This window comes from Heterodontus francisci, chromosome 2, assembly GCF_036365525.1.
Source record: "Heterodontus francisci isolate sHetFra1 chromosome 2, sHetFra1.hap1, whole genome shotgun sequence".
Taxonomy (NCBI): Eukaryota; Metazoa; Chordata; class Chondrichthyes; order Heterodontiformes; family Heterodontidae; genus Heterodontus; species Heterodontus francisci.
The window spans coordinates 175,486,080-175,499,987 of NC_090372.1; the positions used below are offsets into that span (position 1 = coordinate 175,486,080).

Sequence of the window (13,908 nt, forward strand, 5' to 3'; positions counted from 1 at the left end):
TGCTGACAAGTTCCAGCATTCATTTGTTATGATTTCCAGCATCAGTAACTGTACTGAAACCAATTATTCTGCAACTTGCTCAATCTAATACCCTTTCATTTTGAGCCACTTCAAAATTGTGGCAGCCCCCTCCTGTGAAAATTTTCCCAGCTTATTGAACAGGCTGATCCAGCAAAGACAGAATTGTGCATGGAAAAGGTGTCTATTTGCACAATTACTCACTAGTCAAATGCACAAATGAATCACAGACCAATGCAAATTGGCTGAGCGCTCAACCCTCCTAGTTCAGGAAAAAAAGAACGCAAAACATGACTCAAGTGCCACTGGCAGAACTCAGCAAACTAACTCCAAGGGTTTGGTTGTTTGTCAGCACCAGTAACAAGTAGTTAAGGGAGCATAAAATTTAAAAGGAACATGCTTCTACAATAGCAAATGACTAAGGAGTAGGGCGAGTTTACTTGACAGTTGGAGACATAACAGGTCTTTCATCAGTTTCAAAAAATGAATTTTTACCATGCTGTAGTGCCTCGCTTATGCGGCCATTTCCTTTTTAGGCTGGGTCTTGAATTTTTGGGGTCTGCACAGCCACCAGCTTTAAGAAATCTGGCAAGTTTACTTGGGCACATCAACAGAAAATGCTGAAAATGCCCAGGTCAGGCAGCAATTGGTAGAGAAAGAAAGAAATCAACGTTTCAGGGCGATGACCTGTCAATTTTTATTGGCTGACAGTCTATCCCAAGAAATGGAGGTAGAGAAATCGAGGAAAGAAAGGGAAAGTCTGAGACAGGCTATGTGAAGGTGAGGGAGGGGTGGAAATCTGAAGCAAGGTTGTTGAAATTTTTCCAGTTTTGGGCTACAGTAGGAAGTGGCACTGATATAATGTATTAGAAAAATAGGCAACAGAGGGCACCAAGGTAGCTCTAAAAAAAAAACATTCAATATGTCTCATGAAAAAGCAGGCACACCAGGACCTGTTAGCAACACTGTTTAGAGGAAGTGAGTGGAGTCAAAGGAGAATTTCTTTTTAAGAAGCTTAGTCAGGCAGAGGAGGGTAGTGGCTGATGGGGACTGGTTGGGTATATGATCAAGGAAGAAGCGAAGGGCCCATAGACTAGCCTGGTGACCCCGTGGGTCTTCAGTTTACTTGGATGTTGCCAATGGCTGGCATGAGATTTAAGTATCTTGAGCCAGCAACACTGGAGCAATGTAAAAGCAACTTGCATGTTGAGCCAAGTTCCATGCAGCAAAAGGTTTGAAAACACAAAGGACAAGTATGAATTCTTATTTTTTTAAAATACTGCTGTGTACTTACGAAAATTAGATTAGCCACTGCCATTTTATTTACATGTACAGGTTTTGTGCAGGAAACCAAGGCAAAATTTTTCAATTCATAGAATGACATGGGAGACAATACAATTCTGCCTTTTAAAAACACTTTCACAGTAGCGGAGCAGCTTATGGTAGAGGGATGAAACTTCACCCTGGTCCTTCATAAAGTTTAAATCTCAGCTCTGATGTGGATTTTACTGATGAGCTAAACCACTGAACTGGAGCATGTTATGAAGAAAAAGACTTGCATTTATATAGCGCCTTTCACGATCATAGGACATCCCAAAATGCTTTGCAGCCAATGGAGTATAAGGAAGTACAGTGTTGTCACTGTTGTAATGCAGGAAACACTGCAGCCAGGATGCGCACAGCAAACTCCCACAAACAGCAATGTGTTAATGACCAGAGAATCTGTTTTTTTGGCATTGATTTAAGCGATAAAGACCAAGGATAACTCCCCTGCTCTTCAAAATATAGCCATCGAATCTTTTACATCCGAGTGAGCAGATGGGCCTTGGTTCAACGTCTCATCTGAAACTCAGCACCTCCAACAGTGCAGCACTCCCTCAGTACTGCACAGAAGCACCAAGCATCACTTTTGTGCTCAAGCTCTGGAATGGAACTTGAATCCAGAACCTTGGTGACTCAGAGGCAAGAGTACTACCAACTGAGCCACAGCTGACATTATGCAGATCAGGCATTTTAGCTAACAAAAAAGGAAAAAACAGGTGGGCCATAAAGTAGCAGCAGTTGCAGTCACGGAGAGCTGAATCCAAAATACCCTACTGGCTAAAGAATGAAGCATAGTAGATTTGGTTCAACATACAAACAGACATGAATTAGGAGCAGGAATAGGCCACTCGGCCCCTCAAGCCTACTCTGCCATTCAATATCATGGCTGATCTGACTGCAACTTCGACTCCACATTACCACCAACCCCGATAACCTTTCACCCCCTGGCTCAATCTACCTCTGCCTTAAAAATATTCAGACTCTGCTTCCACTGCCTTTTGAGGAAGTGTTCCAAAGACATGCAACCCTCAGAAAATATTTCTCATCACTGTCTAAAATGGACAACCCCTTATTTTTAAACAGTGACCCCCTAGTTCTCGATTCTCCCACAAGAGGAGACATCCTTTCCACAATCACCCGGTCACGATCCCTTTGAAACATAAGATCTTATCAAATCGCCTCTTACTCCTCTAAACTCCAGTGGATACAAGCCGAGCCTGTCTAACCTTTCCTCATACGACAACCCGCCCATCCCAGGTATTATTCTCGTAAACCTTCTCTGAACTGCTTCCAACGCATTTACATCCTTCCTTAAATAAGGAGACCAATACTGTACACAGTACTCCAGATGTGGTCTCACCAATGCCCTGTATAACTGAAGCATAACCTCCCTACTTTTGTATTCAATTCCCCTCGCAATAATTAACTTTTCCATTAACTTTCCCAATTACTTGATGTACCTGCATACTAACCTTTTGCGATTCATGCACAAGGACACCCAGATCCCTCTGCATCTCAGCTCTGCAATATCTCACCATTTAGATATGCTTCTTTATTCTTCCTGCCAAAATGAACAATTTCACATTTTCCCCACATTATACTCCATTTGCCAGATCTTTGCCCACTCACTTAACCTATATCTCTTTGTAGCCTCATGTCCTCGTCACACTCAGTGAGCGCCAGTCTCTACGGCACTCGATAACTATTATTGGAACCCAGCATCTATGCTGTTAAGTCTGGCTCCTTTACCCCAGCAGCAGACTCAAAAGGAGAAACTGGATTTCAAAATGAAACCAATATACAAAAAAGGTAGACGGATCAATTACACCATTTTCACCTTTTCATGAAAAACATTAATCACCAAAATTATAGGTCTCACCATTCTGAAGTTTCTCTTGCTCTTCACCAAATCTAACAGAACCGTTGTCATATTAAATCCATCAGGTCTGACATGCTACAAGTAACCCGTCACCCAATATCTTGAAGTCATGCAGTATGTTTAATTCTAGATTCACCAAGTCTTCCCATTTCACTGCCTTGCTCCCCATATGCTAGGATCACTCCTAACCTCAGTCTACGATAGACTTCACTAAAGCAGTATGGACAACAAGTTTATATTATTGCATAGGATAATTTGAGTATTAGCCCAAACTTGACCCTCAACGTGCAGCAATTACAAGATTACTATGAAAACTCAGTTGTGATGATCACCAATTTCACAGCAGTTTTATTCTTACTCAACAGTACAGATAAACTAGCTGAGGCCCACAAAACATTTGCAATGAAGTTAGGTCTATATGGCAACAGAACTTCTGTAAATACAGGACTTTTGGTTATTACCTCAAAGACTTCAACAAAATCAAAATTTCTCACCAGAAAAAGCTACCAAAGTGTAAAAACAGGCCTAGGAACATGAATACAAGTTGTTAAAAGTCTGGCCTTGTGACTTGTCTAGTCAATTACGAAAGTCTAATTGAGAATAGTTTTCACCAGAGTTGAAAAGGCAGATTTACATCTGATATTTCTTGAATTATATTGAGCCCAAGAACTCTACTTCCTTCAAATCTGCCAGTTATAATTTCAGCAACTCTGCTCCATTTACACTAAAACACCGCCCCCCCCACCATTGCAAGCGGTTAGCAAATTCTGCCATCTTAAGTCCATGGTATCAGACAATCTGTCCCTTGATGCAGAGCTCGATACACGCACAGGGAAAGCAACGACCACCATCTTTGGCTGACTTGCAAAACACCCATGGGATAACACCAAGCTGATCCTTATAACCAAACTGACTGTTGATAAAGGCCGTGTTCTCAGCACCTTGCTGTATGGCTAGGAAATATGGGAGGCTTGCACTACCAGGAAAAGCAGCTCAATAAATTTCCATCTTCGCTGTCTGTGGCGCATTATGGGTATATCCTGGCAGGACAGAAATCACAAACGTGGCAGTTCTCTCAAAGGCAGCACTCCCAGGTGCATTGGCACTAATTAAACAGAGGCAGCTTCAGTGGATCAGACCATGTCCGCAGGATGGAAGACAGTCAGATACCCAAAGGCCTTATGTACGGTGAGGTAGCCAGGGTCAGACAACCAGAGGGGCGCCCAAAGCTCAAGAATGCTTGCAAGCATGACAAAGGCCCTAAATGTTGACCATCGAACCCGAGAGGTCATGAACTGGCAAAAGGAGGAAACAGCGACATCCTGTGGACTGGTGGGCACTACCATGACAGCCAGTTGCTACAGCAGCTTGGAAACAGGCACCAATGTCAAAACTCACAGCTTGACTTGGCAGCTTCACTTGCAGCACTTATGGCAGAACCTGCCTCAAGGATTGACCTGCACAACCAAAGGTGCAACAAGAGAAGACACCCCACCGAAATGGTGTTTCCTGCATGTTCATATTTCATAGATGGAAGGATGCCAACCAATATCAGCATTTATCGAAAACAGCTTCAGAATTAAAATTTTATCAGTGTCTCAATTTTATTAGTCTCAAGTGCATACTGAACTCACCTCTCCCTGCATGAGAGAAAACCTAGAATATATCCACTGTAGACCTGATCTCTCGTCTGCAGCCATATCTAAACACCATAAAAAACTTGATTTGCATAATTCTCCTCCCTCAAAGTGCAAAATGGGACCGATAAGCTTTCTGCCGTGTGCTGGCTCAGCCCACCAATTCAAGCCACCTTCCAATCAGAAAAGAGTGGACAGACAAATTATACAAGACTCTGGCCCCATTAGGCAGAAACCATAAACTGGGAAAGGATCACAAAGAAAAAGGGCTTGAAAAGTAGAAGCATCAGTTTTAACTCAGCTTGCAGTTCTTTGCAAATCTTCTGCAGCTGACAGGATTTGAAAAGAAACAGAATATATGTAAATTTGCCCTCTTTCCTCCACTGCTATCCTGCCCAGTCATTTCCCAATTGTTGCTGCTATCCTCCTGTTTTTACAGTGTTCTCTCCTTCCATTCTATTACTTCAAACCTTTCAACTAGAGAACTCCAATTTAAAAGGAAACAGAATATGATTCACGAGAGCTTTCTCTTAAGATCCGATAAAGTGCGCTCCTCATTCCTGTGGAAACTCCCTTATCTGTCAATTTCCTTTATCCACCAGAAAACCTCCATTATGCCAAATAAATGGGGTCCAGTGTACTGCATTACACAAGTTCACAAAAATCAGATTCAACTCAATTCAGAATCCCACCACAATTAATGCATGAAAAAGGATATTCCACATGCACCATTTTTGATTCTCAAAAGGGATGAGTGTAGCACAACTCTGCTAACAGACTCCTGATCGGAGTTCTTGCCATTAGTTTGTGTCACTGCAATTACAGTTTTAATCGCAATTAAGCAGAGTCAGATTTTATCTTGGCATTTCCTTTCTCAATTACATACTAGATGATGTCAAATGTCACATCAGGAAATGAGTTAAAGGCTCAGACCATGCAAGTCCAATTAAACTAAACTGTTCAAGCTTCCACTGAATCCCATCAAACCAGCGCCAATGAATATTTATGTAATTTGCTCCTAAAATATGCAATAGAAAATATGTACGTTTATTCAGTAGTTGGACAAATGTAAAATGATCAGCAGATCTATTTTAATTATGTCATTCAAGAAGTTGCAAAGTTTTTTGCAAGTTGCATTTTCAGGGCAAGCTAGCAGCAAGCAAGAAAATAAGAGTAGCAAAATAATTTTGATGGAGCATAGCCTGGGAGAAAAATTGATTATAGTGAAATTGGATTGGACCCAATTCTTCATGGTCACTGGGTCAAAATCCTGGAACTCACTCTCTAATAGCACTGTAGGTGCATCTCAACTGCATGGACTGCAGCAGTTCAAGAAGGGAGCTCACTACCACCTTTGAGGGCAATTCGAGATGGGCAATGAATGTTGGTCTCGTCAGTGACACGCACATCATGTATGAAGGAAGGAATGAAATCAAGGCCCAAAGTTTCTTTCATTTTGATAAAGGGAAAAGAGGTGAGAGGGAGCATTAATATTCTGTGGCCAAAAATAGAACTGTTCCATTTCATTGTTAACTTAAATTGTGACTTGAGCTAAAGTCCAAAAATTACCTTACTGTAAGATAGGATTGTTGCATTAATACTTGCCCATAACCAAGGGGATATGTCAGTTTCAGACATAAGTAAAATAGTCACTTGGTAGTACAGAACTAGAGTACTGCTGAAAAAAAAGAGACAAGCTGTCAAAGCTTTCCATCTTGCATTCATCAGGACAGACACAAGAACACCAAATTTCAAAGGGAGCAATATATGCTGCATGAGAAAAGGCTACCAGTTGGTCGAAGCGGTGCCATGGCAAATGCATCAGGGAACTGTTATACCTCATGCTTTCGTTTCCTTCAAAAAAAGGCTCAAAACCACATTGTGAGCCTGTCTGTAATGGAGTATTCAACCAGCCCACAGTTGCAAAACCCAGAATATAATGTCCAACGTTAGATGTGATTCTGCAATTGGACAGCACTTGAACAATCCAAAGTGTACCAAGAATTATACTAACAACCACTTTAAGATCATCAGTCGGGCTCACAAAGTGGCTCACAGACTTGAAAGAAGCTATGGTCATGGAACGATTTATTTTCTCCTCTGATTAAAATAGTATGCCTTTAAGACAGTTTTAGATTTCTGAGAACAGTGTGCCACAGCTGAAGTCAAGAGGTGAGTTGAGAGTTACTGCCCTCATCAAGGCAGCATTTCACTAGTATGGCATCAAGGAGCCCTAGCAAAACTGCAGTCAATGGGGATTGGGGGAAAACTCTGCTGGCTGGAGTCATACCTAGCGCAAAGGAAGATGGTTGTGGTTGTTGGAGGTCAATCATCTCAGCTCCAGGACATCACTGCAGGAGTTCCTCAGGGTAGTTTCCTAGGCCCAACCATCTTCAGCTGCTTCATCAATGACCTTCCTTCAATCGTAAGGTCAGAAGTGGGAATGTTCACTGATTGCACAATGTTAAGCACCATTCGCAACTCCTCAGGTACTGAAGCAGTCCGCGTAGAAATGCAGCAGGACTTGGACAATATCCAGGCTTGGGCTGATAAGTGGCAAGTAACATTCGCACCACACAAGTGCCGGGCAATGATCACCTCCAACAAGAGAGAATCTAACCATCTCCCCTTGACATTCAATGGCATTACGATCACTGAATACCCCACTCACATCCTAGGGGTTACCATTGAAGAGAAACTGAACTGGAGCAGCCATATAAATACCGTGGCTGCAAGAGCAGGTCAGAGGCTAGGAATCCTGAGGCGAGTAACATCTCCCGACTCCCCAAAGCCTGTCCACCATCTACAAGGCACAAGTCAAGATGGAATACTCTCCACTTGCTTGGATGGGTGCAGCTCCAACAGGGCGGCACAGTGGCGCAGTGGTTAGCACTGCAGCCTCACAGCTCCAGCGACTCGGGTTCAATTCCGGGTACTGCCTGTGTGGAGTTTGCAAGTTCTCCCTGTGTCTGCGTGGGTTTCCTCCGGGTGCTCCGGTTTCCTCCCACATGCCAAAGACTTGCAGGTTGATAGGTAAATTGGCCATTAGAAATTGCCCCTAGTATAGGTAGGTGGTAGGGGAATAGAGGGACAGGTGGGGATGTGGTAGGAATATGGGATTAATGTAGGATTATTATAAGTGGGTGGTTGATGGTCGGCACAGACTCGGTGGGCCGAAGGGCCTGTTTCAGTGCTGAATCCCTAAACTAAACACTCAAGAAGCTAGACACCATCCAGGACAAAGCAACCCACTTGATTGGCACCCCACCTACAAGCATTCACTCCCTCCAACACCGAAGCACAGTGGCAACAGTGTGCATCATCTACAAGATGCATTGCAGCAACACACCAAGGCTCCTTTGACAGCACCTTCCAAACCCACGACCTCTACTAACTAGGACGACACTGGCAGCAAATGCTTGGGACCACCACCACCTGCAACTACATCCCCATTCCTTCACTGTCACTGGGTCAAAATCCTGTAACTCCCTTCCTAACACCACACTGGGTATTTCTACCTCACACGGACTGCAGCGGTTCAAGGCAGCAGCTCACCACCACCTTCTCAAGGGCAATTAGGGGTGGGCAATAAAAGGTTGGCCTAGCCAGCAATGTCCACATCGCATAAATGAACAAAAAAACCTGCTACCTGGGCAACAGCAGGAAAAAGCAATCACATGGCGTAACGTTTCAATTTAACTGCGTAAAAACCAGCTAAAACCAATTTCGAAACACTAGCGACGCATGCTTGCCTGTAGAATTTCTGATGAGAAATTCTCAAGTGAGCCACAGGTGTTGTTAATTGCCGAAGGAGAAAAAAATCCCTTTTGAAGAGAACATTCGTATTGCTGGAAGTAGCAAAATTCCCTTTTCTTTACTTCCATTCTAAGGAGTCTTTGCTTCAAGATTGAATCTCTTGACTGATCGTGTTTTCTAGAAATCGCAGTAAACCTTTGTCTGAAATCTACCAATTTTAAAATCCAAACAGACCTGTCATTATACCCGCTATCGAAAGAACTGTGACGCCTGCTGCAGCTGAAGTGCTTCGAATGCCTATCAAGATGACTCTCATCAAATCAGTGTGGAGACTTCGAGTGGCATCTGATTATTTTTACACTAGGATAATTTACCCATCAGGAACATAACCGACTTATAACCCAGTTATTTATTTATTCTTAAACAACTAATATTTTTCAAACATTAAAAAAAGTTAACCATTGATTATTGAATCAGAGAGAATGGGGAGCAGGTTAAAATAAGTTAAGGTCTTTAAACATAGGGTTATCTTAATGGTGTTTAAGACTTAGTTTTTAATAAATAGTTAATTTGCTGTCTAAAGATATCTAGTTTGGTCTGTTTTATTCTGGGGGTTATGTGTTTGGCTGTTTTCAGGTTGGGTGGAGAAACTTTAATATGCTGCGACCTGTGGAGCGAAGGGGCTGAATTGACAGCGCATTGCTCCCGCCTCGGTTGTAACTCAACATATATTCATAGGCAAGAACCAGTCCGCTGCAGGAAAAAAGGAACATGTCCAGACTTGGCACTTTTTTTGAAGTATGCAAAAGAGTAAGGGACAACAGTTCCCTGATGCATTCACCATTGACCAGAATCCACCTGCACCCTTTACTCTTACAGTATAAATAGTTGCTTCCTTTGAAATTTGACATTCGCATCTGTCCTGATGAGTGCAAGACGAAAAGCTCCAACAGCAGTTTTCTTTTTCAGCAATACAGAAGTTATCAAATTCTGCCCCAACACGTCACAACTGTTCTGCTTGAATACACTTCAAAAGTTTAAGTTGTGAAAAGACATTGCAAGCTACTTATTTTCTGTACAGTTATGAATGCATTTCCATTTGATAAATGTAGTTTTCAGTCTAAGCGATCAGAAGACAATACATTAAAGCAGCTTTTTTTTTTTTAATATCATTTCGGTGGTCACTGGTAAAATGTAGTTTTTCCTTCCCCTCCCCGGGTAGAACTATACTGAGGATTTCACACAAGACAAACGTTGTATGCTAAGCTTCTGCTGTGGTCACCTTCACTGTTATTCACATACCCTAGATTTGTCCATTAATATGGATCATAGTTAATTTGGTCAATATCAGATTATGTTGCTTTTAAAAAGCAAGTAGCTCTTCAGCAGGTGTGAGGGTCATGGTGGAAGGGCGATTTTGGTGTAACTCTTGACATTGTATCACCAGAAATATAGTTGCAGACTCAAGCTCCAATTCACGGCTTGAATACATGCTTTAAACTAACTTCAATGCCACAATAAAGGGAGTGCTATACTGTCTGAAGTCACATCCTGCAGGTCAAACGGCAAAGCAAAAGTCTGGCTGTTCAGGTAGATATATGAAATATTCCATGGTGCCTTTCTGAAAAGGCATAGGATTTTCTCATGGCACCCTAACCAACATTCATCCATCAACCAACACCACCAAATAACTGGTTATTCATTTTTGCTTTTCATAAAACCGTACTGGGTGAAAGTTGGGTGCTATTTGCCAATAAAACACTGACCCTACTTCAAAAGTAATTCATTGGCTATGAAGCAGAGACACTTGCGGAGGACAAAAATGGCACGATACAAGTTATAGGCATGCTCGAATGGATAATTAGAGATGATCTGTGTGACCTGCTTGAAAAAGATAGGGTTATTGGAAACCTTGCCACGACTTCTACAAAAGAAAGCCCTGTCGCACCAAATTGACTGAATTTTTTAAGTTACGAAATTTGAAGCCCAATATTGTATGTAAACCTTGATAAACTAGACAAAAAGCTGCTAAATAATGTTTTGTAAAATTGGTGTACAAACATTTAAATTGGCAGAAAGTAATTAACAGTAAATATTGCGCATTGGAGGCCAGTCACTAGTCAAGTCCGACAGGGTTTGGTATCTGGCATCTTTCCACAGATGCTGCCAGACCTGCTGAGTGAATCCAGCATTTCTTGTTTTTGTTTCAGATTTCCAGCATCCGCAGTATTTTGCTTTTATTTTGGTATTAGGGTCATTGCCCTTCATCTTTATCCATGTCCTGGATAAAGGCAATGAGGGCAAAAAGCTATAATTTTGGGGTGACACCAAAAGGTGTATGGCCATAAGCACTTGTTATTTGATTTCTGTACTTCTGGTTTGTTTTTTTTTTTAAACTAAAATATATACAGCAGAGTGATCTGTAGTGGTAACAAACCAAAGAATGGACAAATTGGGGCTTTGCCTACCAATAATCCTTCCAGCACTTGGCTTTAATGTGCACTAGAAAACCCAATGAAAAACAGAAAATGCTGGAAATATTCAGCGGAGAAAGAGTTAACTTTATTGACCTGAAACATTAACTATTTCTCTCTCCAGATGCTGCCAGACCAGAGTATTTCTCACATTTAATGTTTTTATTTCACAGGTGGGCTTCATGCAACAGACAGGAATTTTGCTTGCCCAGTTTTCACATTCCTGCCACATTACAAGTGACTACACTTCAGAAGTACTCCATTGGCTGCAAAGCACTTCGAAATGTTTGGTGGTAGTGAAAGCAACGCAACTAGATAAATGCAAGTCTGTCTTTCTTTTCAATGATTGACATCACCTAGTCATATATAACTGGATAGAATTAGTCAAGATATGTAATTTTGTCAATAACTTGCTGTATTACTCCTTCTGTATATTATTCCACAAGCTACCCATTTAGCCAATGTCAGTGTAGTATTCACTACTCCTCAGAACAAGCTGGGGAATGTGGTGAGTATTCTACATCTCCTGTAAAATGCAACAGTTTTGGAGTAAGGCTGCAAGTTCCAGTCCAGAGAAGAGCCAGAGAGTCCATGGAAACTGCCTTTCTGTTGTGAACAAGTGCCAAAAATTTGTTGCCTGAAGTGCAGCAATCACAACAGAGTTTTTTTTTTATTCGTTCAGGGGATGTGGTGTCGCTGGTTCTGCTAGCATTTATTGCCCTTAAGGGAGTGTTGAGCTGCCTTCTTGAAATGTTGCATTCGTTGGGGTGTAGATACACCAACTGTGCTGTTAGGAAGGAAGTTCCAGGATTTTGACTCAGCAAGTGAAGGAATGACAATATAGTTCCAAGTCAGGATGATGTGTGACTTGGAGGAGAACTTGCAGATGGCGGTGTTCCCATGCATCTGCTGCCCTTGTCCTTCTAGGTGGTAGAGGTCACAGGTTTGGAAGGTGCAGTCTAAGGAACCTTGGTGAGTTGCTGCAGTGCATCTTGTAGATGGTACGCATTGCTGCCACTGAGAGTCAGTGGGAGGGAGTGAATGTTGAAGGTGGAGGATGGGGTGCCAATCAAGCGGGCTGCTTTGTCCTGGATGGTGTCGAGCTTCTTGAGTGTTGCTGGAGCTGCACCCATTCAGGCAAGTGGAGAGTATTCCATCACACTCCTGACTTGTGCCTTGAAGATGGTGGACAGGCATTGGGGAGTCAGTTGGTGATTTACTTGCCACAGAATTCCCAGCCTCTGGCCTGCTCTTATAACCACAGCATGTGTGACTGGTCCAGTTCAGTTTCTGTTCAATGGTGACCCCCAAGATGTTGACAGTGGGAGATTCAAAGGTAAGTAGCATGCAGTTTGACAAAGTCACTCACTTCTACTCTTCACTGCTGAAGTTCAGCAAATTTGCAGCTACTCTGGTGCCATGCATAGATTAGGTTCATGACCAAGAAAATGCATCGCTGAACATCCCTGGTACAAAAATGGGATCTTTAATATATGGAGCAAGGAGTAGGCTTCACCAGCTTCTACCTGCATATAGTTTTTAAAAGGAAAGTCAATTATAGGATAAATCTGCATACTGCATTTTTTTTGTTGTACATAAGTGCATTCTTTTAGACCTAACATTTTGAATGCTTTGCCATCGAGATGACATTGAACTCTTATCTATAGTATTTGTTTGGACTTAAATCGCACCAGGAAACAAATTTAATACCTATAATTTTGTTGACAGATTACAAAAACAGATAAAATGCACTTGAATCATTAATAAAGTTAAGTGGAACAATTTCTATTAGCTGTTCAGCAGTACTAAGGATAGCCAAGTAGAAGAAATTGTATGACATTTCTGCTAAATCCTAAAAATAGAACCTCCAAAATCTAATGTGATAATTCTGACCAGTTAAATTTTATATGCAATTCATCCTTACTCCCAACATGAGCCATTATCCAAAAACTTGAATCTTATGCTCAAAGTAAGTCTTTTTAAAAGCAGATGGATAAGGTAATAGCTATATTTGCTGCAAATGTTTTCCCTACATCCATTCTCTAATCTGGCATTTCAGTCAATCTTTGAATGACAGAAGTCCTTGGATTAAGATCTTACTCATTCAAAGCTCCATTTGCAACGGGTCAATTCAAAATGATCAAGTGGAGAAAATGAGACTTTTTTTTTAAATTGACGTGGAATGCTTTGTCCAAGGGAGTAGTTGAGGCCAAGACCACAACTTAAGGGGAGAAGCAGCTAAAATTTTGGAAGCAGAAAATGATACCGGACTATGGTGAGAAAGCAGAGAAGTACCAGTAGCATTAAAGTTGTCTAGGAAAAAACTGGTACACAGACACAATAGGCCAACTAGCCTCTTGTGCAGAAAAAATCTATTGGCTCCAAACAGTTGTCCACTTCCTTTTGAGATAACAATTCTGAGGCTACGCAATGAGAGATCAGCCTTCTGCCAATTCACACATCAACTTTAATTGTGTTAGTTCCTCACTGTCAAATTCTATTAAATACCAATAGAAAAAAAACAGCCAGAGTTTGCAACAGCTTCAGGTCATTTAGACTTGCTGTTTGCAGGTTAGAGAGCAGTACTACAGGTATGAATGCAGTAATAAATTTGATAGGAATCATGACAATTAATGCAAATGATACTTTGTTATGCAAAACTAGCAATGAACAATAATCTCCTTCAATGTGAGATGATGTCCCACGGTGCTACACAAAATGACACCAAGCCACAGAAGACAGGTGGTCCAAATAACCAAAAGCTTGGCCAAAGGGGTAGGTTTTAAGGAGTGATTTAAAAGAGGAAAGCAAGTTAGAGACA

General features: G+C 41.6%; 1 protein-coding gene across 12 annotated transcripts in view; it reads right to left on the reverse strand.

Moving 5' to 3' along the window:
- Positions 1-13,908, reverse strand: part of abi1a (abl-interactor 1a) — a 117,421-nt gene that overhangs the window by 32,191 nt on the left and 71,322 nt on the right. The gene's annotated exons all lie outside the window — the stretch shown is intronic.